Here is a 27,591-nt window from a genome sequence, read left to right on the forward strand (position 1 = left end):
TAAAAAATAAAATAACATAAAGAACAGAGGGAAACATTACTGGAGAGGAATAACACCACACACAGCACCAGGTGTGTGCTAAATATAGCTGCCTGTCTCATAACACAGAAGTGAAACCAAGACTAACTGCAAACCTCAGATGTAATTAGAGCCAATTGATCTCTGCTTAAGCTTGTCCTGCAGCCGTAAAAACATTTTGAATACAGCAGCGTGTTTCGTTATGAGAATGTATGTCTAGTAATCAGTGGCCTGAGGCTTGAGAACAACAGTAAGGCATTACACGTCAACCTAAAGCGGTGATGATGAACATGGTGGAGGCAGCATCATGGTGTGGTGGATGTTTTCTATCCTCCAGGAAGAGAGGAAGCTGGAAAGAATTAAAAAGATAATGATGGACATAAAAAGGTAACACTTTAATTGACGGGTTGTGAATAAGACTGTCATGACACCGTCATAAACATGACATAACAACATGTCAAGAACACGAGTAAGTCTTCATGAATATTTATGACTGTTGTCATAAAGTGTCATTCAGTAAAACATGACACTTTTAATACACAGTTGACATTATTCAAAATGTCTTTGTTATGACAACTTGACATTAATCAAGAAATCATCATGTCATAAGTGTCGTAATAGTAGTCATAATAATGTCATTAGGTGTTATTACACTGTCAAAAGCTTTAACAAAACAGTAATTAATATTTCTTTCAACAGTCCTAACATTTTATGCTTTGATTGTGTCTGCGATCTCCTTCGTTACAGCCTTCCTGTAACGCCCTGATAACAGGGGGACCTTCTGGTTGTCCTGATTTTCTGGAGGCAGCTCTTTAAAGGTGTCTGGAAATGCTCAGAAATTCTAGCTGTTCTTGCAATGGTTGTGGTCAGTGTTAGTCATGGTGAAAGCCTTTTCGTGAATTCCAACTTGGTGAATCTCTTCTGGACATTCTCATAGTGGGTGGTGATTCAATCCACTGTGGTCACTTCAGAAAAGGAACAAAAACAAATAAACAAAGAGTGTAATGTAACCTTAATGCAGCGTTTATTTAAATACCATTCCAAAAATGTCCCTCGCTGCACACTGTCAGAATGGTAGACTGGCAGACAAATGTCTAGTTAACATGACTGGTTGTTATAAAGTGCAATACAATTATTTCTTAATATAAGTAGCATAATGACTAGAGCTGAACTAAATTATTCTGGTCAAATATTTGTTTGCCAGAAGTTCATACAGCCTGTTGTTATTCAGAATGCATCATTTGATGTATAGATTTAGGCACATGAGTGGATCTTTTCACTAAATGAGCATTAAAAAGTTTTTCCAACCAGATACTCTGGCATTTGGCTTAAGAAGTTTATTAATAAATAAATAGATTAAACACCAGTTTTACACTTGATAACAATTAGTTGTCTAAAAAATAACTTATTAACTAAGTTGGTGGAGGTTGATTCTTGCTCCTCCTTTCCCACTTACCTGTTCCCTCACACCCCCTTCACCTGGAGAAAATAGTAACACCAAAATGACTTACCTAATTATCTTGGGGAATATTTTATCTGCTTCTTTCTCTGGCGGCTGGTCCTCATTAGCACCCTCCACACCTGTAGCATGTCTTCATTAGCCACCTTTGTCCAACCCACTCCCCACCATGTTTCCTTAGGCCAAAACGGGTCTTCATGTGGCAAAAGTTGCCAAAGCAAAGAACACAAGGACATGTCAGAAGTTGCAAAGTAATGCACTTAAAGTATAACTTCATATTAATGTCATGTTACTGGAAATTTAAAATAGACAAAATTGCTTCATTTCTACTTATCTCTGAAGAAGTTCAAAATTTAGTTTGCTCTTTAAGAAACAAACAAAAACAACAACACATTTATGTGTTTGTAAAGCATTCAACGGCAGGTTTAAAAACCTAATGTTCTAATAGTAACATCTAATATGGAGATGTTTTAATGTGAAAACAAAAAGAGGGGAACAACAGACCAACTCATCAGTCCCTTTAAATGAAGAAGACGACATCGGAGCAGGTCCTGAACTGTCTTATTTTTCAGAGTGAAGACATTTACTCCAGACCCATGCACATCCTAGCGTTTATCCCATAATTTGAAAGCATGTCTTCATACTCGAGCGTTTTGGTAGCTAAGTAACTGCTCCAAGCGGGCAGCCTTGGCATAATTTCCAGAAGCTCTTTCAGTTCGGCTCACTCATAGTTACCAGGCAACACTTAATCTGCTTCAGAGGGCGCTGAGGAGCCTCTTTTGTCAAGGTGCCTTGCTCAAGGAGCTTTTCAGTCAACATGACAGGGAGATGTAGCAACAGATGTTACTCCAGCTAACCTCCAGGAAGAAAAACTGGCAGCTGGAGCAAACCCAGCCTGCGGTGGAACGGATCAAACTTACACCACCGATAACTCTGTGACTTTGCTACTTCTTGGCAAACTCCGCACTTCGCCTTTGGAATGTGAATCTATAAATATGATTAATTTTCATTATGAGCGTAAATGCAATTGATATTACTTGAGAGAAAAAAAAAGTATAATTACAAAGCATAATCTTGTTGTTCTGGTTAATGGCTAATTTAAATCATCCCCATGTCGCTCAGAGACAATAAAAATCATCACTTTCATTTCCATTTCTTCGGTCCGGCCTCTAGATTCAAGGTGCTGCGTGGATAAGGATGATGTATCATCATGTCTTTTAGTTGTGAAAGGCAGAGAAATATTATCACATTAACACTTGATTTCCATTTTCCATGAATAATTTCTTTTCTTTCCCATTTTGGCGAACATATTTCACCGCTCGGCTCAAATGAAGAAAGCCATGTCTTACCAGTGATGCGGCTCCCTGCAAAATTATGATTCACTGTTGAAATGAAACATGAGACATGTCTTAAATATGCCCTCTGGAAGTGTTCTTACCAGCAGTCCACTGTAATCACACAGCCTGACAGGCAGCTATTTCCACACTGTTATCAGCCAGTGGAGTGACAATGGCTCAAAGTGTCTGCTGAATATTTTTTTGTTTATTTCGCCACCACATGTGCTGTGACAGCCGTGCAAAGTGAAAATCATCTCCGTTGTTGTTCACACGGTATTACGTTTGACAAGCGATTCCGGTGAATTATTTCTGAGAAACAGACTCTAGATGAGTGATAACAGTTCGATTCTATCAACATTGCTGCGAACCAGATCAAAACTGTTTCATAATTAGTGATGATGAATCTTCCCCCCTCTGCTTGGCCTTTGTTGGGATGAATCAAAATGAGAAGTTCGCATTTCTCAGATTACGTCGGTTTGATCTCGCTCATCCTGATGAGAGCAACACACACACACACACAATAAATAAATAAATAAATAAATAAATAAATAAATAAATAAATAAATAAATAAATAAATAAAAATCTTGCTGCTGCTCTGAGCCAGCTGACTTTCAAACATTTTATATGCAGCAAAACCAGTCAGCTGCAAATAAACTTAATCAACTGAATGTGTTCAACTCCTGTTTGCAAGTTGTCCCTTGTTTCTGGACACAGTTTACAGATTATTTCATTTATTGAAGGAAAAAAGAAAAAAAATGCCTTTTACATCCTCATGTAAAACTGTTATCCGACCTCCTGTTAAGTCATGAATGAACTTTAATCAACCTTTTTATAAGCTCAGCTGGCCCTGATTTCTACTTAACCTTTAGAATCAAGAAATCTCCTAATTAGAATCTGTCCGACAACGAGAAGCGGGCTGAAAGATTGCAAAAAAAAAAAAAAAAAAAAAAAAAGAAATTCAAGACCAGATGAGCAACAAAGTCATTGATTTCTATTAGTCTAGAAGGGTTTACAGACTAATTTATAAGGCTTTCTTTGGGACTCTGGTGAATCACACGGAGTGCAATTATCCACAAATGAAGATAAGATGGATCAGTGGTCATTTTTAACAGGACTTTCTTCCGTTGACTCATCTAAAAGGTCAAAAGAAAGCCTAAAACAACTTCAGTCCCTGGAAGCAGCTATCCTGCAGTCCCAACCCTTCTCCAAAACACCGTCTGAATAAGGGAGAACGACCGCACCATCTGATTCAGGCGTGTTGGAGAAGGGTTGCATCTAATAGCTGCAGTTTAGTGCCTCTTAAGGACTGGCCAGTCAGTCCACCTATGTTCAAAAACCTAAAAGGGTTTTGGGGGTGGCTTTGTCACGGTTAAAATTGAGAGACTGCTGGAGGACCCAGGCAGAAATGCATGGTTGAAAGAACCGACAATGTCGCTAAATTTGCACAATTCTCCTCGGAAAAGCAGGTCGAAATTACACAACGGTAGCGTAAGACTTTCTGACACTAAATCTTACATTTTCAGCATTTGAAAATCTGAAATGAAGCCAAAACGACAACAATGTGACAAGTCCAAAACATCTGAATATTTCTAGAAATATTCTTCATGAAATATATATCACAATAAAAAGAATAAAAATCTAGCATAATGACATGTAAATGCATCAGACACCCCAGGGATAGGTTTTTGTTGTTGTTGTTATTTTAGCACTCTGAGATTTGTTTGTACAACCTATGATAACAACATTTGCCAAAAACATTTTTCTCTTATCCTCATAAAGTGCCAAATTACAGTAAAAAATATTTCTAGAGTAATTTGCATAATATTGTTCTTTTGACCCTAAACTGGGAGCAGCCTGCGCAGGAGAGTAGAGCAAACAGAGCTGCAATAGTTGGGCAAACAACACATGCAAGGGACTCTTTTACTTTCGAAAATGATTACATACAACAAATTGTCTTTCTTGTTATGCTTTGCAGAACTTTACACTAATTCTTTAGGACACGTACGTCAGTGGAGTGGCAGCACTCCCCACCAGGCCAGCATCAGAACCTGCATCAGTTCTCTCTCAGATCAACTTCTGCAACTCAAAGTAAACCCCCCCCCAAAAAAAAACAAAAAAAAAAACTTGTTTGTTTCTAAACAATTTAAGAACTAAACTCAATAACTCTAATTAGTGGTCCCCTTTGGTAACAATTGTGTAATCAAGTAGTCATTAAGCCTGTGGGAGAGGCGTTTCAGGGGGAGTGACTGACTCGGATGACTGGCCCCAGTCCTGCTGTGTTGGGGGAGGCAGGAGGTTCATTCACAGGTGGACTGAGTCGTGTGCCTTTTGTCTTGATTGATGATTATTATTTAGTCATCATTTGGAGGTGGGCTTTGACTCTCCCCCCCTTTGCAGTGTTTCTGTTTGCTATCTTGTTTAAACTGATAGCGAACAGTAAATCATGGCTCATTGTTTGGTTAATAAAGAAACCCTCAGGGAAATAGGGAGCAAGGTTTTAGTCACTGCGCTAAACCTGACTTCCTTGGGAAATTCCATTGTAATTTATAGGCAGCCCTTGGGCTTGGAAAAAAATATTTACTTTCACTTCAACAGCAGGGGACGTTTCATTATTGCACGGATGTGAGGGATGGAGAAAGCTCCAACTTAAACACATGGTGTGTGGACCTATAATGGACTGCTATCAGAACCGTTTGTTATGAAATAATCAAACAAGATTACAAAAAATTACTATGTACACAGATTTACAAAAAAAAAAAGCATATGGTGTCTAATTTGTGGACTTATAATTTACTGCTATCAAAACCCTTTATGATGCAATAATCGAAAAAGCTCACACAAATTATTATTTACAAAGGTTTAAAGAAACAAATATACTATAAATATGTGCTGTATAGATTATGCTAGGATTACAATCAGGTTGTCTGTGTTTTTGATGAATATTTTTGTCTTTTAAGACAAAAATGACAAAGATGGATTTCAATTGGTCACAGTTTTCATTTAAAGAGACACTCATGGATCTTTCTTCAATAATCTTGTGAAGCTGCAAGTTTTTAGTACATTCCACACAAATTACTGACTTCTATTAACCTTTTGTCATCTGTTTCAATCATTATTGGTCCCTCTGCTAACCTCCTGCAGATAGGCATTTGTGGCTGCCGCATATTAAAAGTTTTAGTCCTCTATATTTAATACCTATTTAAAGTGGCAATAACTTTTTGCTCTGAGATGCTCAGCTGTGTGTGAATGTTCTGATCTGTCCTTCTCCTCTGACTGGGACTGGCTTCTCGTTTCTGCGTGGCAGCAGACTGTCAGTCCTTACTGCGGAGTCCAGAGAGACCAAATCTCCAGATTTTCTCACAAGTACATCACATTCTTTAGCTTAAATGCCTCTCCCATGAGTGAGGACATCACCCACTGTTTTTCTTTTTGTTTTAATTTACAAAATCAAGAGATCTCCAAGCCCCTTTTCATATTAGGTCAAGTTGTTTTGATTAGAGTTGATACTGCATAGTAAAGATACTATGCTAAAATTTACTGCTGCATGGCGATACTCCTTTTCTCCCTATTAGGAATTGCGCCACAATGCTGCGAATTTACGTGTTAAATCAGCTAAAGCGGAGAGGATGAGGTTATCAGCGATTCGAAAGGTGGAGGCTCATCTGGGGAGTGGGTGAGCAGAAGAAACCTCCGGTTACTGGTTCTAGCTCAAGTGACCCGGAAGAATAAATGAGATGAGAAAACCTACTTTCCAGAGATGAAGTGAAGAAACGAGAGAAATTCCACTGTTTCTCAAGTGGAATGAGAAACAGTAGGAGGAAGACGAGATGCGAAGAAGGAAGAGGGAGAAGGATGAATGGGAGGAAGAAACTTATGAGGTAGGACAAGGATGCGAGGCTGAGAAAGAATGAGGAATTTAAAGAACGAGGAAGATGAGTGTGTGCAGGAAGGAGGTGAGACGGGCGGGGTGAAATGAAGAAGGGATGAGGTACGACAAGAGGTGAGAGGAAAATAAGGGAGATAACGAGAGCTGCAAGCGAGGGAGAACAAAATAAATGAAAAGATTATTTTCATTATTTTTTTATGGATTTTTTTATCCATAAAAATATGGATATAGAAAAAAGATGGATGATGGATGAAGAAATGGCTAAAAGAAATCCAATGGAGTAAAAGGTAAGGTTAAAAGGAAGACCACAAAACACATAAGCATGGTGGAACTGGAAACTTGATCTAAACTGTGGTGATCAGGTGAATCAGAAGGTTTAAAGGGAGATTGGAAGAGTTCAGATTAGGCTTTACTGCTGAACCTAATTTAAATGGGAGGCATTATTTATTTTCCAAGCACACGGTGCCATTATAAAGCACAATCAAGTTACTATGTTACATTCAGTTGCTAAAAAATTGCTGCACACATCAAATAGAACTGAAAAGAAAAACGAAACTGGAATTCCCTTTAAGAAACCCCTACTCTTTCCGACACTCCCCCTTCGGCACATCATCTCCATCTATCAAGCTGCTTACAATCGTTCTCAAGAGAGTTGGACTGAGAAAGTTAAACCAGGTGTTTGATAGTTGCTGCTGCCGCCAGTCTGAAGGAGCTGAGTGAGGAAGATGAAGAGGAGAGGGGCTCTGTGGTCGACTGGTGACTGCAGCTCCAAGGATTCCACACATATTTTTTATGAGGGAATAATGTCCAAAAAATGTAACATAAAGCTCAAAAAGGTTGATTTTATACAATCAATCAATCAAACTTTATCTGTAGAGCACATTTCAGCAGCAAGGCATTTCAAAGTGCTTTACATCAAATCAAACACAGAAACACAAAACAGAACATTAAGTCAGGTTCCGTCAATAAATTTGCAATTGATTACGTTTCAAATTCAACTCTAAACAAGTGGGTTTTTAGTTGAGATTTAAAAGAAGTCAGTGTTTCAGCTGTTTTACAGTTTTCTGGAAGTTTGTTCCTGATTTGTGGTGCATAGATGCTAAATGCTGCTTCTCCTCGTTTGGTTCTGGTTCTGGGGATGCGGAGCAGAACCAGAACCAGAAGACCTGAGAGGTTCTGGAAGGTTGATACAACAGCAGCAGATATTTAATGTATTGTGGTGCTAAACCATTCAGTGATTTATAAACTAGCAACAGTATTTTAAAGTCTTTGAGCTACAGGGAGCCAGTGGAGAGACTTTAAAACTGGTGTTATGTGCTCTATCTTCCTGGTTTTAGTGAGAACGCAAGCAGCAGCATTCTGGAACAGCTGCAGCTGTTTGATTGATTTGTTGGACAGACCTGTGAAGACGCTGTTGCAATAATCAATGCGACTGAAGATATGCCCTTCTTTTAAAAATCTGTACTTTATTTTCCTTCTGGCGCTCCTTGGTTTGAGCCCATGATACTGAGCTGAGGTGAGCTAAATACCATGACTGACTCATCAACCAAATAAAATTGCTTTGGGGATAACATCTAACCACCAAGAGTCTTATCTTCACCCACATGCACAAATCAAACTGATAACTCACTAGTTTTCAGTTTATATAAACCCGCAGCCTTTTTATCATTAGAGTAATATTTTCACAGGTCTTCCCTAAATATTAAAATGAGCAGACAATTTATTTGCTTGCCTGTGCTTGGAGGGGGGGGGTGAGGGGAGGAGTTATTTTCTGTGCACCATTTCCAGTGTTCAGCTCTGTGAATTTACCCAGAAGTCTTCCAAACAGAAAAGTGGAACATCTTGTTTTTCATCCTCACAGTGTATTAACATGCCAGGCAAGGAAATTATAACGAGTTTTTAAATCACTGTCACTGACCAAAAGTGTAAAACTGAAACTGCAATTTCCCTTTTCATTTGCTCAGACTCGGAGAAATGCCTTCTCTGTTCGCATTTTTCTTCTGTGCGTGCGTGGGCGTGTGTGCGCGCCAGTGTTTGCGTGTGCACATATAAGTTATTGTTTCACTGTAATTAGATTTTATGCTCCAACAATTCCTTGTTTTAATCAAATGAAACCTAAACTGAATAAATGTGACAAAGTGTATTGCCAAGGGAAAATAAAGAGTCACTGCAGATATAAAAACTGGATCATCATTACAGAAAAGATGCCTGGTTGTGTGTCTGAAACGTCTCTTAGTTTAACTCACACATGGAGCGCTGAGCAGGTGCTTCTCCAGACAAAATTATTTTAGATGACGAAAAGCATGCCGTTCTTTATTCCTCCGATAAAAGATGTAACATCTGCTTCTCAGGGAGTGAATCCTAAATTAAGCTCGACGTTGCCCTCTGCTGTCAGATCCCACAGTGACCTGGACTTCCTCAGCTCCTGCCGCCCCTCACCTTCCTCCTCCTCTTCGCCTCTGTTGTCTTCCACCTCTCCCCTTTGTCTTCCCTGAGACGAGCCTCTCGAGTCAGGAGTTTTGACAGGGCTTTCTGACTCAAATGCAGCATGGGAGGCTGATGTGTCCCAGGCCACACAGAAGCATCACTGCGTGTGATGACACCTCAGCCCCTGCTTTCCACGGAAATCAGTGGGATCCCTGATGAGGGAAGAGAACCGAGGAAAGATCGTCAAAGAGTTCCTGTGCAGTCATTGTTGCCATCTAAAAGGAATAGCTCAAGAGGTTCTGTTAAAATGCTACGACGAGTTAATGCAGTATGAACTGCAGCTAACAATCATAGAGACTTCATTAAGGTTAAAGGCAGATTAGTTGGTGGTGGAGGTTGAGTCTGACAGGTGGCCTTAGAGGGGCCGGGAAGAAAGCAGACCCGAACCCCTTAAAACAAGAGCGTCTTGGAAACATCATACAAGGTTTAGGATGTGAGTGGCAGTCAGACAGAAAGATTCTAAGAAGATTGTAATCCACATAAATACAATACATCTGTGTTTCTATTTAGGGTATTCATTTGTACAGTGGCATGGGCGAAGTGGCAAAAGACCCTCAGCTGCTGCCTCATTGCTTGTGTCTGCTTTAGATATAAGCCGACCCGGCACCTCTGGCTCACTCTAATTTCTTTGCTTCTATATTTGAGGCATGAGGCTTCAGCTTAAGGTTTATCAATATCAGGACCCTGCAAAGTCTGCCAGTGTGTGTGCATGGCGACCACGTCACAGCTGTGTCGTGCGTAAAGGCAGCAGTCACCAAGCTTTCAACTCGGAAGGAGACTGTAGTGTTTTTATTATTTTGCATGAAGTGTCGAAAACAAAAATTGTATTTATCATAGAGCACTGAGTTTTGCTCTCTACAAGTTAGTGAAAACAACATGGCTTCTCAAGGTCAGAGTTGAACATACTGAATTTGAGCGCAGCGATCACGCACAAAACTCCCAATAGCAATCGATCCCAGTTTTCAATTATTTAAGAGAAGGCATTTCGTCTTTTTTAAAGGTGATAATATCAATAAAGACTATGTGCTCAGAAATCTGTAGCTTCAAAAATATCACTGCCATGCTACACACTGTGTAGCGAACGCTGAGCTTATTTAGCAACGGCATGTATGTTGCAGTCTCTCTAATCAATTTATCTTGACAGCATATTTTGTCCCAAATGGAGTTCCTAAAGGTTAGCCTCAATACGCTACGCTGACAATGATTAACAATGATAAAGGATGATTGGAAAGCTGCTATTATATTCTGGCAATGTTTCACTTAAACACGTATAACTTTATCATCTGGACACTTGCTGCATCAATAAATCCTCATCTATCTTTTGTCAACGTTCTTCTGCTTTCATTTTAATCAGTTCACTTTAGCACTGTGAGGTTTGCATGTTTAGTCTTTGTTTTGGCATTAATCACTAACAGCTCCGGCCCGCAACATGTCTCAGTGCATTTCCAGGTAGTTTTGTTCAGACAAAATTGGCAGAATCATTCCTTGTGACAAACAATATGAGCCAACTTCCAAGAATGTAAACTCTCACAGGAAGATGAAAACGGGTACACCTGAGGTGATCCGCGAGAGAGCAACAGGAGAACGCGTCTATTGACTGCATCGTTCTTTCCTCCACATGGAATGTGAAAATAGGGAGATGCAGCTGGAGGGAACGGAAGCAGATGAGCAGAACAGTGAAGATGTGACAGAATCAGGAAATGTGTGAAAACAGAGGAGATCCTGCTGTGGCGAGATATTTAGGCCACACTGAGCTTTTTATTTATTTATTTTTTATCGCTTGCACAATATGTAATGAGCCTTCCACTGTGCTTGTCCAGCTGCTGCTGCTGTTCTCTGGGGTAGGAACAATGAAATTATGCCACGACTCCTTATGCAGAACATGCTATTATTTTCCCAAAGCAACAATCTGATCATTGAGCATCCCTAAGCAGCAGCAGGCTCCTAAATCCCTTGGTTTTAGTCATATTTTCCTGGAATTTGTAGCAAATTGGGCTGCAGGATTGATTCAGCTTAACCTTTTCACCAGTAATCAAAGGTGATTATAAGCGTTTAGACATCCTGTGATGCAGAATAGAGACATGGGTGGTCAGTTCGGCTGTAATTACTCTGCAGTAGGTCACCCGACTTGGATTTTCTTTCTCTCTCTCTCTCTCTTTTTTTGTCTCACAAATTTTAGCTCGACCGGGAAAAGGTTCAACTGGACTGTAATAAAAGGAATTCACTAGGCTTATTTACAATGTCCAGGCTCCATTTTTATATTAATAATACTGTGGCAAAATCAATAAAAGCCGTTTCCCTTTGGAGGATGTGTTTTATTGGAGGCACTCATCCAACTAGGCTTAGCACTACTTTCTCCATTTTCCAATCTAACAGATGGATTTTCTAAAAATTTCAACGAACAGATTTTTCTTCCATCTTTGTTTCCTTGACAACACATCCAAACAAGGAATGGTCTCCCGGACAACATGTCTGCAAGTACCACAAATATCTGTAGGCGTGTGTGTGTGTGTGTGTGTGCGTGTGTGTGTGTGTGTCAGAGGGTTGAGAGAAAAACAAGGAGTGATTGCTGCGTGCGTGGCATTCACATTTCCTTTTTTTGCGTGACCATGGCAGCATGCGTTGATTGATCGATTTACTGGAACACATACACAATTAGAATCAGGAGCAATGAAGATACAGAAGAATAATACAATTTGCTGTTTAGTCAAGGCTCTGCTTACTAAGATCCGTGAGAGCAAAACGGTAGCGCATGCCAGCTGGACTCTTCTCATCAGCAGAACAATACTCTCTGTGTGACACAAACAGCACTATGGCTCGAATTTGCGCTGAAATCAGAGAAAATGCTCATCCTAATCTCACATGTACTCATTGGGGCCGACAAGTAATCTGTCCCTCTGTTATTGCCTCATGCATTAGCTAACGGAGTGTCTGGATTTTTATTTATTTCTTTGTGTATTTTCCTTCTCACTTTACAATATTAGTAGTAAACCAGAAAATTACAACTGAGGAAATGCAATTAAAGTGTTCATTAGGAGTGTTGCTGATCGTCATCACCTTTACTCTTAGCAGATTGTGTGTGTGTGTGTGTGTGTGTGTGTGTGTCTGTCAAGCCATCTGCCACATTAAGGCATCACTAAAAAGAGCCATTCTTTTATTAGATAAACAGGAGACAAAGTTTGATGGTTGTTTTGGAATTTAGCTTGTGAAGATAAATTAGAAAAAACACAAAATTTAAGATACTATTACTGTATTTTTATGTTAGGTTGAGAAATATTTTTGACTTTGATTCCTAAGGTTTGTGTTGGTAAGGTCAGATTGTATTGTAGGTGCAAGCAAACCTTCTCAACAGTAAGGAAAGTATGAAGCATTTCAAAGTTCAGGACTTACTCTTGATTTGCTTCTTGATGCTCATCTCTGAGGAACAGGAACGTCTCAAGTTTTATCCACATTTTGCAATATTATAACCTCAAAAACAATGTATTCTAAAGGGGTTTTATGAGACATTATTGACCTTAGGTATTATTTTTGTCGCACATTTGCAATGTGGAAGGAAAATGACAAATGGTCATCAAGATTTTTCAAACATAAAAATCTGAAAACTGTCATGTGCACTAGTAATCAGCTCCTTTGGTCTAATATTCCTGGAAAAAAACATCCAATGTAATTTCCTTCAGAAGTCACATAATTAGTTAATAGTATCCTTATGGTTAGAGCTGAGAAGGCCTGGGAGGTTAATCAGAGAATATTTGTGAACAAGCAGCATTATGAAGTCAAAGAAACAGCAGAAAACGTCAGGAATGAAAAATGTTGAAGAATTATGAATACCTTTTCAAGGTGCGACCCCTCTAGACAGACCTAGAATGTTGTCGCTTCAGCGTATCATGCATGGGTTCGCCTCAAGGCCTCTTCTCAGTCAGAGATTTCCAAAAGACCTTCTGATAAGTCTCTGGAAGGCATCCTAAGCAGGTGCTTAAACCTCCGTGACTGTCTACTTCCACTGAGGAGGAAGAGCAACTGCTCTAAGTGCCTCATGAATAGATTAGCTCCTTATGCTGTACCTAAGAATTAGCTCAGATTAACGGTCTGGGGCTGCAGAAAGGATTTAATAACATTACTTGTTTCTATTGTGTGAGCTATAAGGTAACTTTTCTTTACTTAGACACACTAGAATTGCTCTCATGTATGTATGAAGAATTTTTTTTTCTCCTAGACTTGAAGCTAAGTTCTTGATGAAGTGCCAGAGAATACAGTTTTGTCATTAGGAATTACAGTGGTGGTGAGTTGGAAAACATCAGAATTTGAACAATGTCTAATGCTTTTCCAAACTCTTCTGTCTGATGAGAAATGCTTATTTTTTAAATATTAGTGTTGCATTTTTAACAAAATAAAAAAGAGTAGGTTCTTTGATTTGTCACTATATCTGAGAAACTGGTAGTAGACTCTTGATTAACACTTCCATTAGTTTTAATTCTGAGTTGTGACAAGATGGTATAAACATTTGATCAGTACCTTTCTGATCTCGTGCAATCTTGCAACATTTGACGTCTTTGTTTCTCAGACAGACTGTGCCTGTGTCTCTTTTGGCCCTATCATAACCCTTTCTACTATGCAGTCAGTCTGTTGCTGTAATAGCTTTGGAAGAGTCCAACATTGATGCTGCTTATTTAATACGGCAGAATTTATTGTCTAGCTTTGGCTGTTGGCAGATGAACTCACCTTTGACCCTCGGATACTTTGGTTTCCAGAGGAGTTCATGCTTGTGTCACTGAGCTATCGCCACATGTGACATTCTTAGCTTCTCCTTTTCTCCTCAGGTAAATCAGACTAATACGTTTTAACTCTAGCTAGCAGGGAATGTTTTGTTATAGTGAGGCACACGGCCTTGAGGCCTTGGTTACAGCTGCAGGCTGATAGGATTTCACTTTCATACAAAGAGGGGCTGTGTAATTTTTTGGAAAGCTAGGGTTTAATATTATTTTCGCTACATATTTTTCGTGCTACTCATAATCATGTCACACTTTCAAATAAATTCATTGCCCTTGAATTATTATACATTTTATCCTCAGATTTTATTATGAGGATTATTTTTATGAGTAAGGTATTGAAATTTGGATTAGTTTAACAACCACGGAGGATTTTCCTGGAATGTTCTGTGGAAATATCTTTGTTCTTGATAAAATGAAGTGAAGGATTTGTCATGCAGGGGTTAGTCATCTGTGCCAGAACGTCTCCTGGTATACACATCATTTTACCGGCTTGCATCTCCTTCTTATTGGAGCAAAGAGCTACAACATGGCAGGAAGACCTTTTGAAAGTCTTCAACAGCTCAACAACATGCCAGGAGGAGAATAAGAACCACAAGAAGAACCGAGAGATGTCTAAGAGAAACGTTGCCATGGTCACCAGTCTAAATCCTTATGTTTGCTGTTGTCATCACTGCCTGTCCCTGATGCATTCCTGAGACTTTTCACTCCAAGTCTTTCTGAGACGAACTTTGACTTTTTCATCTATGGTGGAACATCCCTCGATTCGACGTGGAAATGAATCTTTAGTGTCTGGTTGATTCCTCTTAGATTTGAAACACTCTTTCCATCCACAGAACTAAGTCTGTCTTACAGAAGCCTCATGGCCCTCTCTCATTCCTAATAGCAGCTGAAATTTGTAAGTGGTTTAAAGACTTTGACATAGAGAGAGAAAGTTAAAGAGCTGCACTCCTGATGCAGTGTTTAAGTCAGACAGTACATTAGAATAATATTTAATAATCTTCCTGTTTCAGTGTGAAACATTGTTTGGATGAAATCAGGCTGTTCTGATGGAGGCCAAACCTACTTGGAACAACAAAACAGCTGCGGTGCTTCGCTTTTACTCTGAGATGTTGTTTCCATTTTATTCTCAATATTTTGACTTGAAAATTAGCAAAGGTCTTAGAAATTTTCTACTTTCAAAAATACTGTTTGTTACTACACAATGATGGACTTCTAGTTGTTTAAAAATATCTATACAGCCCTTTTCAGATTGATGCTCTGCAGCAGTAACTTTTCTAAGGTCATTCCTGATGTCTTTCCTTAGACAGAGAAAAATACCTTTCTATGTCCGAGGATGTACAAATACAATAAATGGAATTGTAATTCGTCACCTTTAGTATTATGCACATGGTGTTGATATTTTAAAGATTTCTTTTCTACCACAACATACGGACATATGAGTCATCTAGAATTTCATCCAATGTTTTAAGTAAACAATTTACACACTGACTATTTTCTATGCTTTGAATTCTTTAAAACAGTCTTAATGTGAACCCTTTCCCAATGGATCTTCTTTTCTGCAGGGAGTCTAAAAGCAACCAAACGTCTGGTGAGACTAGATATTTCACAAAGTTTTATCCTTAAGTTTTGAGCCTTCCACCCCCCCGCTGTGCAAAATGAATTATCAATGCTACACTTTCAAACTCTGCCAGTATTTTTGGGCCCAGCATGGCAGGCTATGGTTGTTTGTGGAGGGTGCATTACTGCAGACAGCTCAGCATTCACTAAATATTCATATGGTCCTACAGGTGGCAATATAGGCAGAGAAATGTCTGTGACCACCACATCTGTCAGTTCACTTTGCATTGCATCTGGCCTGCTGTACTAAAGCCAGATTCTGTCAATAAAGACAGACTTCACATTTCCATCTCCCACTCCCTGTTCTACACACAACACTTCACCAGTGCCAAGCAGCCCAAATTAAATCAGGCTTAAATAAGATCCATCTCCATCTCTGTATGTAAGGATAGACTGATCCTCACCGCGGAGCTTTGACATTTCTTTCAGGCAACGGGATGCCTCTGAAGGATTACCTCTGTGGGAGTGGGCTGCATTAGCTTGCCAAGACGACGCACTCTATTGATACCCATGGCAGGTACAGCACAGCAAGGAGCCCCTGAGTGGCCTGGGGAGAGATGTGAAATGAGTATAAATTGTGGGTGTCAAATCTAAAGGGGAAAGCTGGTCATCTGTAAAAGGAAAGATATATGAGCACATAAGGATGGGTGATTCCACTCCTCTGCCAAGGGAGCACACAGAGAAGATGACATTCCCTCCCCCAAGCTTGTGACGGTGGCTTGAAGTAGCTCTTGACTAGATATACCTGGTATAAAATACTTATAGTATGATTACCTATCTTACTGCTTCTCCTGGTAGTGAACAGAAGCAAAAGTTTTCAACTTATTTGACTATTTTTCCACAGGTCCTATCAATATTCCATCCATTATCATGCATGCTTATCCCTAGTGGGCTCACTACTAGGGGTGCTGGTGCCCATCTCCAGTGGTCAACAGTGGAGAGGCAGGGCACACCCTGGACAGGCTGCCGGTCCATCACAGCATCAATATTACCTTGCTGACATTTTTGCGCTATCTATTCTTCATGGTTTCAATAAGCCAATAAGGGTAAGGAAAGCAATTTTTCGTTGACTGTATCATTCAATATATCCTAAGTTTTCCACTGATTAGCTGAGCGGTGGCAAACTGATCAGATAACTCCAGGACAGGAGAAGCAGGTGTTCAATTCAAACTGAAGCAGAAAAGAAAGTCAGACCCATCAGTCAGGCAAAAGTTTTACCAGACTGTTAGAGTAGAGTCATTTTGTGTAAGATTTAAAGTTTTGTTCTTCAGCCATGTCTTGGGAATGTGCTATTTTTCCCCGGTTCTACATCCAACGTGAGGAACTACCAAGACATGCAAAAGACCTTAGCCAGAACCAATAGTTGCCAAATGACCTCCAGTCAAACAAATCTGTTCTTGGAGCAGCAAAGCCAGTAATCTCTCAAGCCAAGAGATAGGAAAGGTTGGAACTGGTTGTCTGTGAGAATAAATAACCCATCAACGAATCAAAGAGATGTCAGGGCTTTAACTTCCTCTCTCCTTTTTTTTCTCTTCCTTTTCATATTAATATTGTTAGAATTAGAATGCACAATGAGGCTTCAAAGCTCCATCTATCCATTTGCTAAACCTGCTTATCCTTAGAGGGTTTCAGAAGGCCTGCTGCCTTTCTCCACCGCACTCTGAGTGAGTGGCAGCGTACACCTTGGACAGTCCATCACAAGGCAACACTGAAACTTTCAGGGCACACAACTATGCACGCACACCCACACACACACACATGCACCCACACATACCCACACACTCACTCATGCCTAAGGGGAATTTTAGAGAGACTAATTAACCAGTTTTTTTAATGGGTTGAGGCCAGAATACTCAGAGGGAACTCATGCATGCCAGAACCTTCTTCCTGTAGGACAACAGTGGCACCATGCAGCCCCAAGTCCCTTTTTTTTAAAAAATTCTCAAAAGGCAACTAACTTCCAACAAATTTCCAACATTTAATCAGTTTAGATATCCATATTCTACAATTAAATCCCAAGTCATAAATGCTCCCTTTCCCTTTCTGTAGCTGCTGTAGCTTGTTGTAGAGCAGCATTATCATTAGCATCGTTGTTCATTAGATGTGTTTGTTTGTCTCTACTTTAATTAAATCATTAGTAAGGAGGTCTTAGTGAGACAAACAAAAATTAAAGTTAACTCTTAACGATGCTGATTACCAGTTCTGCTTTACTTTTCTCACAACCTGATCCTTTTAATTAACACATAATTATTTTACTGCTAATTCAAATTTTTAATAGGGATTATTTAATGTGAAGGAATTCATCCCACAAAATGATTTCTGACAGGTTGTGACACTGACCGAACCTTCACTGAATGTATCATTCTCATGTTCAAATGCTGATTGTTATAGTTGCAATGTTTTTATCTATACAATTTATTTATTGTTATTCCAATCCACAGACACAAGCAAAAGCTTAGAACTCTAGAACGAACACCTCAAGGTATGAATATATACCCCAGGAATTGAGTGGAAAAAGCAAAGCTACTGGTAAAGCTGCGACAAGGAGAAGAACGGAGAATTTGAGGGAAGAGAGTTTTTTAACTAGTGGGAGGCTTGATGAGAAGCATAAAAACTTAGTGTGGCTATTTAGAAGACTACATGGTAACTGGAGAAGAACCTGAGCAGCAAAACTGAGGGGAAGATGACTAATAAACACAGAATGAACTAAATGGAATGACAAATAATCCTAAATCAAAAGATAAAGACTAACACAAACATAGCAATCCCATCAAATACACAAATAGCAGAATGACAGAAAAAAAAACTCAGCACAAATATGATAAACTATCTTTAGAACATCCTTGTGTCAAAAATAATCAAATTCCAAAAGCAAGTTAAAACCAAAAACATAAAAGCCCATGAGAAGACTGTACTGCATAGTAGTAGCAAAATATCATATCTCTTGGGCGTGCTCTTATTTAGTAACACAAGTGTGTTAAGTGTAACTGATTTTTTTCCCCTCCTTTTTCAAACCACTAAAATGGTAATAATGCAGCTTGCTGATCAGCAGTGTGCAGCAACAGGTGGGGTAAGAGGAGGACTGAGAAAACCCTCTGGCATGTTCTCCGGCCTCTCATTAAAACGACAGAAAACCATAAAAAATTAATGATGGACATTTTCAGATGTTTTACACCAAAACTCTGTTGAACCTTGTCATACTTTGACACCTCTAATCGGCCCATGTCTGCTCCTGCTGTTTAGTTTACCTACAGCTTACTTTGTGATCTTTGAATTCCAGTCACAATTGCACATTTCCAATTCATGCCGCTGACAACGGTGCACTCCCTCCCATTGATCGGCTTCTGATTTGTACGTCACAGAGCCGTGGTTTTCTCCACGTTACAAAGTGAAGGGAGCAATGACCCCAGCCATCAGTCAAGAAAGCGAGCGAAACAAACGCCTTCCTCGTCGTTAGGCGTGCACGCTGTTTGTCAGGCAACACATCGTGTTCCCAAGGTCGCCTCAAACTGACAGCTGTGCCAAAGCAAATGTTAAACACCTTCTGATGCAGCCTTTACAAATTAGTTTAATGAGGAATTGATTTTCACCCGAGTCTTTCTGTTTTTCTTCTTTTTTTTTCTTTTTTTCCTTTCCGTACATGAGACAGGCTGTCCCCCAGGCCTGGTAACAGCAGGCGGTTCAGCTCCACGGGAGCAACAATAAGATGGAGAAGGAGAGCTGCGCGCTGTGAGAGCTGCAGTGAGGAGAGGCTCTCTGGGCTGCACGGATGCTCACAGTGATGGCCTCAAACCCCCTCTTTTGCAACCACTCCAGGCCGCTGGGCCCGAACGAATAGACCCCTTTAATGCTAATGTGCGGCGGGCCAATGTTGTGGAAACAGATGGAGCTCAGTCATCAGGGCAAAATGAAACAGTAGACGGAGAGGTGGAAAACATGCTTCGGAGTGTGAGTGATCTCATCAAAACATCAGAGGGATCAAATACATCAGGTCGGCCGCTTTTAAGTTTGGCTCCCCGGACGGTGGAATAATGAATAAAACATGGGGGTCGAGGGTTGGAGTCTGAAGTAATATGGCCGCCAACCAAATGGTAGGTTTGTAATTTCTAAGGAAAACATTTATTCATGACCAGCAATGTGCATATATATATAAAAAAATGTTTAAGGGAAAGGAGTGGTTCAGACAGCGATCGTGAAATACAATTGATGGATCACAGCCTTATTGATTGGTTAAACACAGGGATTTATCTGCCATCGAACGGGACGCATATAAATCTACGCCATCATTTCTATTCTGTAGGCTGAGAGAATAAGAAAAAATGCCAAACAGAGAGGACATCATTGCAGGCTGAAGAATGTGTTTGGCCTGCTTACCCTTTCATAATAACTCACAAAAGATGGCCAAGTCTTTCTAAATGGGTTAATGAAATCTTAGACTCCAGCTAGCTGAAGAAGAAGCTATTGATCCTGCTGTGGGGAGGAAATCCTATATCACCAAGCCAGTTCAGATTAATCATTGCACACTCTGTATGACATTACTTTGCAGTGATCACACCCTTTTCTTGGAGAAGTTTGGAATAACAATCAGAGAGTGATTACTCCATGTAAAAAAAAGAAGAAAAAGAAGAGCAACAAACATAAATCAAAGGAGAGAATAACTGGGCACAAAGAGAAATTTAATCAAAAGTTTTTTGCCTCCGTCTAATCGCACTACTTGTGTGGTGAATAATGGTGGCAGCAATAATGTGTCATATGTTCCATCAAATGGAGTGAAGGGCTTGATTAGTTCCTTTTTGAGAAAATCGCACTTTTCTCTCTCTGACAAACATCTCTGATTGACCCGCCAGCTTTGGTGGTCATCTAGCAAATCAATAGCAACATTAACGCTGGAAAATTGGCAGGATGTTGTCTCCTCCTCATCCTCATCCTCCTCCTCCTCCTCCGAAGGAAGGAGAAAATAAGGTTATTTTTGTCTCATACAGACGCGTCCCCGAGCAGCTGTGATTGACACGTCCTCAGACATGAACAACTCAAGGTGCGGGTCTGTCAGCGGTGATCCGCTCTAAGCCCCGCAAGAATAAGGCAGGGATTGGAGCCGGTGGAAGTCCAGCTGGGGTGGATGCCTGTGACATTGTAGACTATGACAGGCTGCTGTTCTCACACAGACGGGGAGAATTTATGGAAATGGAAGCAGACTGTTAAGACGGATGGTGGCTGATCATTGTCTGTCCCATGCACCAATCAGGTGAAACCCTGCAGGGGTGAATTTAAAGCAAATGTTCCCTATAAATCTCCAGGTTTCCCTGGGCCGCCTAATGAAAACTAATAGAAACACAGTGAAAGGAGCAATCCATTCTCCTAGTTTCCCCCCCGCCCAGTAATGGGTTACTCTCCTGTTGGTGGCGAGCTATAAAGTGCTTACACACAGGCTTCTCCTGGGTGAAATCATGTTAAAAGTAAACAAGCTTGACCGACAAGACTTGTTTAACTATTATTGGTATCTTAGAGACGGTTCATAGACACTTTTCAATACTGAACTGATGTCTTACTTAATCTAATCTAATGACACTCTGTTAAACATTCAAGAGTACTCAAAGTAATTTATTGGGGCCAGCCGCGCCGGATTAATTTTTGAGGTGTGGGGGTCCTGGGGTGTTTCGTCACCTCTTTTACGCACTTTGAATGTCAGGCGCGCGCGCTTGTTCAATTGATATGATGGCACCTGTCAATCAATTCAGCCACACACAAAAAGCTCATAAACCGACGACCTGCCAGAACCGCGCACATGGTAAAAAGCTCTGGCAGGATCCAAACGACCGCTCCTAGAACTACGGGAGGATTCAAACTCCAGTCATTCATTTTTAGCTAACAGGAAGAGCGCCAAGCCGCCAAATTTACAAAAGTAAACTGACCAATAACATTTAGGCTTTGGCGAGCGCACACAGACTCGCTACGTACAAGATGTTTTGACACAATAGATCTTCTTTTCTCCTAAATGTTAATATTAAAGAGGGTTAGATAATAAAATATATATATATGTCTATAAAAAATGTTTCTTTTCTGTTTTACTTAAAGGAAAATCTCAAGGTACACACAGTGCGTATAGCTGCGAGCACCTCTGTGTTCAGCTACTTATTGCAAGTCCAGAATACGCACGATATAGCTACGCCAAGGATAGATGGATATGACAAAAATCACGACTGGTCAAATATTTGGAACATTAAAAAAATAAAATAAAACAGATGTCAAGTATCCTCCAGCAATGCCAATTTAGAGCAACAGGACAATCTAATGGTTCCAGCGCATCATCATGTTAGGGCGCAGCAGGGCTGTCTGGATGCTCTGGGTCTAGCGCAGATTATATATATTTGCTGCATGTTCCACAAATTGTGAGGGAAAGAGATGTCTGAGTGGGACATATAACCAGCCAGACTGCTGACAATATTTTTGCATTAAAAACAAAATGAAAAACACCATGAATAAACTTTTCTACAGCCAACAGAGACCTGAAAACCACCAGTAGCCATCGATATTCATGGCTACTGATGGCTGATTGGCTTTAGAAAGAGCAGAGGGGAAAAAACAAAAAAACAAACTCACAGTTATTTTCCGGCCTGAGCAAAAATGATCTGCTCCACGCAAAGTGTCGGTGAACATTTGGTCCGGACCCATAAATGGACATGGGGCCGATGTTCTTTAATTCTTTATCTTTTCACCCCAACGCCATTAGAAAGAAAACATCGTCACAGTTCTGTAAATAGTGGCAACTACAGAAATCATTTCATTTTTAGGCAGAATTGGTTCAGACCTAGTCGGGACCAAAGTCCAAGCCTTTTTTCAGATGTCAGATCGGCTCATGATCACAACCCGACCCGAAGCTGCCGCATGGGTGTAAACCTTTGGGTGACTGTTATGATCTGGAGTCTTAGCTTTGGTCCAGATCTCAGTGCTCCAGGGTGGGGGTGTCAGGAGAGGTGGAGTCTAATTAAAAACATCAGAAACATCGCTAATCCAGTAATTCCTACGTAAATCCAAAGACTTGGCTGATTTTTTTCTAGAGCTGGAATTCTAGATGTATCTTGACTTATTTATAAAGTTTCTCTTAAGAGACCAGGTACGTAAATTTATCGATTTGCCGATCACCTGAACTTTTAGGAATACGCTCTATCGCTGCATTTGCTCTAAACAAAGCATGATCTATACCAGGGGTGTCCAACCCTGGTCCTCGAGAGCCGGTGTCCTGCAACTCTTAGATGTATCTCTACTTCAACACACCTGAGTCAAATAATGAGGTCATTAGAAGGACTCTGAAGAACCTGACTGCACTTGGGAGGTTTTTTGAGGGGGGTGTATATAGTTAGCGTCCCGATCCACACTCCATTCCAGTAGATGGCGGTAATGCACATCTAAAAGTTGCTTGCCAATCGCCATAAAAAAGAAGAAGAAGAAGAAGAAGAAGAAGAAGAGGTGATTCAGCTCTTGGATTCAGCCTGAACAATGAAAGCAAAACCAACCAAATAAGGGATGCACACAAACTAAGAAAACACACAGGACTTTAAGCTTCAGGGTTTCCAAGGTCAAAACAACAAACAAAATGCTCCCTTTCTAACTATGAAATAAATACAGCTCTGTATGCAAGAAAGCAAAATAGGTACAATGGTTGAGTTTCCTGTCTAACCTAAAAACAGGATGAAAAGGCTGCAACAAAAACCGACAGAGAACCCGCACACTACCTTCCACAATGAACAAATACACACATTTACTCTAACAGAAAACTCACATCAAGCTCCACAAGTACACAACACAAACAGACTATCACTGCAGATCAAGGCCGAAGGAAATGGGGGAGTGACTCTTTGAGATGGCACTCCTTATGCAGTAGCCAACGAGCTGCAACACATCTCAGCAGTGGCAGAAGAGTAGACCTTAAAAAGAGAAAGAGCTCTCTCTTGAGGAAAGTCCCTAGGGGTCAGTGAGTGCATCAGGTTGACAGTTGTGCCATAGTTGTGCTATGACAGGCCTGCATAGGAGAGCATTCTACCATCAATAGAATGTCTCTTTATTTATATTCCTTCCATTACCGTAATGAAATGCCACGAAGTAAACATCTGCTTTTTACTTTTGCAAAGTTTTGTCAACTGTAAATTTCTTGTGTCTAAGCAGATAAATAGTATTTCAAACTCGCTTATGTTTTACAAACAATAATATTACTTGTTATTAATTTGGTGTTAAGCGGTGGGCATTTTTTTCTGGTAACAAACTACTACGAAGTATAAATCAGATTATTGTTTTGTTTTGATTGTCTGTTTTATTATACATTTACCACCAAAGACAAAAAAAAAAAAAACTTTTCTACCAAATTCACTAACTCCACAATTCTTGTTAAGTAGTATAAGATAAGTAGTATTTCAAAAGAGCAGAAGCAATCTCACATCTTTTGAACAATACCAATATGTATTGTTAATCTGTTGCTAAGAGATGAGTGTGTTTTCTGGTAACCAAGTGCCACGAAGTAAACATCTGATTTTTACTTTCGAAAAAGTTACATTTTAACTTCTCTGCAAAATTCACTAACTGCACTATTCTTGGTAAGTAGTAAATAGTATAAGACAAGTAGTATTTCAAAAGAGCAGAAGAAATATTTTAGTTTTTTTGAACAACAACAATATTTGTTGCTAACCTGTTGCTAAGAGATCAGCACATTTTTGGTAACCAAGTGCCACGAAGTAAACATCTGCTTTTTACTTTTGCAAAATTCAACAACTATAAATTTCTTGTACCTAAGTATATAAACAGTATTTCAAAAGAGCTTATGTTTTACAAACAATAATTTGGTGTTAAGAGGTGAGCGTCTTTTTTTCTGGTACATAAATGCTATAAAGTAGGAATCAGATTTTTATTTTGTTTTGAATGTCTGTCTTATAATATATTTACCACCAATAACAAATAAAAAAACATTTTCACTTTTCTACCAAATTCACTAACTGCACAATTCTTAAGTCGTATAAAATAAGTAGTACATCAGAAGAGCAAAAGAAATTGTATGTTTTTTGAACAATAACAATATTTGTTGATAATCTGTTGCTAAGAGATGAGCGTGTTTTCTGGAAACAACGTGTTTACTTTTGAAAAAGTAAAATTCAGAAGGCAGTGCATTAACATTAGCACAAACATTAGCAGTGCACTGCCCCCCACTAATGCACTGCCTTGCATCAGCATCAGGCTTTTCCTTAAAATAAGCGTTTTTGCTATTGTTTTAATTGATTAGCCATGTTTAGCACACTGAATGTAGGAAGTCAAAGTAAGACAACATGCTAGTTATACCCCACATGCCACTGGTAGCATTTAGGCTACCATTGGCATTTGGGCCAATTTTATGTCATACACTAATTTTAACATACTGGATGGAGTAAGTCCATGTTACTCGACATGTTTGTGACTCTCCACATCCTATTGAGTACACTGCAGCTTACTTTAGCATTGATGCTAATTTTTAGCATCAGAACGCTGGGTTCCAACCGACGGGCACGCTTTGGCAGGCCCTGTTTAAATTTCTTAAGAAATTTTTGAGTTTAATGATGTAAACCTGTTTGAAGTTTTTTCTACAGCTTTATCCCTAAGGGGTTCACAGAACAGCTTTATTTACTCTGAGATTATTATTCTCTGATTAAATGACTTCTGAAGGGAACTGGTTTCTCTGGATTTTAATTGAGGTGCCACAGTATTGGGGGCTGAATACAAATACATGTTAGATTTTATGGATTGTAACCTATAAAAAAAATAACCTTTTCACTCCCGAATTACCTGTTATGTTGTATTGCTCTATTATAGAAAAATCCAATAGAATAGAATGAGTTTTGTGCTTATACAGAGACCAAATGTGAAAAGGTTCAAGACGTGCAAGACACTGTAGGAGCCATTTTTGCTTGTTTAGAATCCAGAAGATATAGTATTATCCTGTAGACACCTACATTGCTGTATATGCTGAGTATTTATTGGGAAAAAGTGTGTTTTATGGAGTGGAGAGTGATGTCCCTTCTGTCTGGAAGCTTAGGCAAAGAGGTAGTGTAGGAGAAGAGGCATGAGGAGGGAGACAGAGTAGACCGCCGGTGATCTCAGCCTGCAGATAGGCACCAAGGAGATGCTCCCAAATAGAATGTGACTTTGATTTCTCACCTCATTTCACTCTCAGCTGTCAGACAGGTTTCTGCTCAGATGACATCTCCTTCACGACGACGTGCAAAAATGTGGAACGGCTCAGAAATGAGGCAGCTGCTGCCCTACATGCCAGGCGCTCTCGGTGACATCATCACCCCTGCCGCTCCCCTGTGGCTGAAAAACAACAAAACAACAACAACAAAACTTAAGGCATAGCCATGCAAATGACTCCTGTCCCCTCCCTGATGCGACCCCTTCTGTTCCCCCCCTATGCTTCTGTGTCTGCCTTTCCATCTCCCCGTGAGCTGCCGTGACCTATTTACCTGGAGTGTCTCGACATCGAGGTTTTACCTGTGCAGACGGCAAGGCACAGCTGTCTGCACATCAGAGTTTAACATAAGAGGCCTATAAGCTCAGCTGTCTGTGACGAAAACAACAAAAATAAATATATAACTTTTAACTTAACTTTTTTGATGTTTTGTAAAATAGTAATTATCATGCATTTTTTGTCATTCTGTTTTGTTGTCTGAAATTGTATGTTGTCACTTGCGAGGCATGTTGAAAGCCAGGTATGGAGCAGCTAAATTACATATCAGTATTTATTTATTTTTTTTGTCTTTTCAATCAAAAGTACATTAATAACAAGTTAACTAAAACAACATTACTAGAGAAAACAATTCGCTAGTTGTAATTGTTTGAATTTCATATATAGGTTGTGAAAATGTGAGTTTATGTATCGGTAGATCTCCTGCTAAATAAATAAAAAATGAAGAAACCGATTGGATTAGATGAAAAATGCAACACTCATGAAAAGTTAATGTGTTGGAGATGCATGGATTTTATGGTTCAGTGGCAACATTTTTTATTCTCTAAGAAATTATGTGGATTTTTCACTGTATAGTTCTGCAGAAGCTTGTAATAAATGTTTTAGCTTTAGGCCATCATGGTTACAGGATTTACTTTTTTGTGAAATGCACCTGATTTAAGCAAATTTTAAAGGATAAGTGCTCGTAAAAGTGACAATGACTTTTATATCAGCACAAAATACACTAAAATGCAATTACTACTGTCTAGTAAGCTCTTTGAAACAATAAAGTCAAAATTTTAGATTGAAGGTGAGTTTTAACAGAATTTGGTTGCGATTATTATCCCGTCACTGTCTCAAACCCTTGCCTCTTGGGATTTTATGTGATGGAGCAACACATAGTAGTGTGTAAACGTGAGTCATTGTATAAAATACAAAAGAGTCTGAAATGCGTGTTGTACATTTTTATCTAGTATTTTTCTGGTATATCTAAAGAAAGAGCAACTGTTTACCTTTACAAGTCACACGCTTAGCAAACCTTGGTACAGTTGTTACGTGAAGGCCTCAGAGGTTTGCTAAAGAACAGTAGCGAACAAACAAGATCATGGAACAAAGCAGGCAGTTCAGAGGTAAAGTTATAGGACCTCTTAAGGTAGCGTTGGGTTATAAACACTAACATTGCATTGTTCACTCTAACATCCTGTTGTTTATCCCTATACCAGCAACACGGAAAACCAGAACTGAATTGCACACACGACAAAGAACCGATGATTAAAAAACTATGAATCCCAGAATGCACCACACCTGAGAAGGATGGTCTTCACACAGCTGGAGATTCTGCTGATGTCAGAGGTATAAAAACGAAGAACACTGATGACGTTCTTCCTCTTCCTCCACAGGAAATTTGGTCTTTATGTAAGAGAAAGACAACGACAATACATCCTACTTGCTTTTTGCCTTTAGACGTGTAAGAGACACGGCAGTTATGAAAAGGAAGGTGCTATGGTTAAATGACCTACCTACAGTAGGCCTCACTTTTCAGGATTTACTTTTA

The 27,591-nt window shown here is 39.6% G+C and overlaps 2 long non-coding RNA genes across 3 annotated transcripts; one reads left to right on the forward strand and one right to left on the reverse strand.

Annotated features, from left to right (window-relative positions):
- Positions 1–25,831, reverse strand: LOC122837322. Of its 2 annotated transcripts, XR_006371750.1 has the most exons (4): positions 25,751–25,831; positions 16,030–16,121; positions 1,530–1,670; positions 1–983 (listed from the first exon to the last, which is right to left on the reverse strand). It is a non-coding gene; the product is annotated as an uncharacterized LOC122837322 (long non-coding RNA). The 2 variants fall into 2 exon arrangements; XR_006371749.1 differs by lacking the exons at positions 16,030–16,121; positions 25,751–25,831 and adding an exon at positions 1,982–3,289.
- LOC122837321 lies at positions 24,079–26,197 on the forward strand. The gene is made up of 2 exons (XR_006371748.1): positions 24,079–24,162; positions 25,767–26,197. It is a non-coding gene; the product is annotated as an uncharacterized LOC122837321 (long non-coding RNA).
- Positions 26,198–27,591: the final 1,394 nt, after the last annotated feature.

The sequence above is a fragment of the Gambusia affinis genome, linkage group LG09 (genome assembly GCF_019740435.1).
Source record: "Gambusia affinis linkage group LG09, SWU_Gaff_1.0, whole genome shotgun sequence".
NCBI lineage: Eukaryota > Metazoa > Chordata > Actinopteri > Cyprinodontiformes > Poeciliidae > Gambusia > Gambusia affinis.